This window comes from Haliaeetus leucocephalus, unplaced genomic scaffold, assembly GCF_000737465.1.
Source record: "Haliaeetus leucocephalus isolate CR32 unplaced genomic scaffold, Haliaeetus_leucocephalus-4.0 Scaffold566, whole genome shotgun sequence".
Taxonomy (NCBI): domain Eukaryota; kingdom Metazoa; phylum Chordata; class Aves; order Accipitriformes; family Accipitridae; genus Haliaeetus; species Haliaeetus leucocephalus.
The window spans coordinates 733,141-734,210 of NW_010973002.1; positions in this window are offsets into that span (position 1 = coordinate 733,141).

Here is a 1,070-nt window from a genome sequence, read left to right on the forward strand (position 1 = left end):
CCCCATGGGAAGCCCATGCTGGAGCAGGCTCCTGGCAGGACCTGCAGACTCGTGGAGAGAGGAGCCCACGCTGGAGCAGGTTTGCTGGCAGGACTTGTGACCCCACGGGGGACCCACGCTGGAGCAGTCTGTTCCTGAAGGACTGCAGCCTGTGGAAGGGACCCACGCTGGAGCAGTTCATGAAGAACTGCAGCTTGTGGGAAGGACTCCTGCTGGAGAAGTTCATGGAGGACTGTCTCCTGTGGGAGGAGCCCCACACTGGAGCAGGGGAAGAGCGTGAGGAGTCCTGCCCCTGAGGAGGAAAGGAGTGGCAGAAACAGCATGTGATGGACTGACCAAAACCCCCATTCCCCGTCCCCCTGCGCTGCTGGGGGAGTGTAGGTAGAGAATCCGGGAGTGAAGCTGTGCCTGGGAAGAAGGGAGGTGTGGGGGGAAGGTGCTTTAAGACTTAGTTCTTATTTCTCATTACCCTATGCTGATTTGATTGGTAATAAATTAAATTTATTTCTGCCCCAAGTCAAGTCTGTTTTGCCTGTGACAGTAATTGCTGAGTGATCTCCCTGTCCTTTTCTCGACCCACGAGCCTTCTGTTGTATTTTTCTCTCCCCTGTCCATTTGAGGAGGGGAGCGATAGAGCGGCTTTGGCGGGCACCCGGCATCCAGCCAGGGTCAACCCACCACAACGACGAAGCCAGTCATAAACTCCAACGCTTATCTGCTATCTGACTAGGCAAACACAGTGCAAGGCGGCCTTTTCCCTCAGCCCGAGGGCGCCGTTTACGCCCCGCTGCGGGCACCTCGACCCTCACACGGCCGGGTCCGCGCGTCCCCACCGTCTCGCGCCGCAAACCGCCTCCGCCAAACACTCGGCCCGGCCCAGCCCTCCCCCCGGCAGAGCCTCCCTGCCGGCGGCGGCGCAGGAAGGGGAGGCCACAGCGGGCAGGCGCAAGCAAGGAGGGCCGGCAAGAAACACCTCCTCCGGGCGAGCCGCAGGCAGCGGGACACAGTTACCCACCGCCCCGCCGCCAGCTCCGCTGCCCCAATAAGATGCCCCAGGGCCTGCCCGGCCC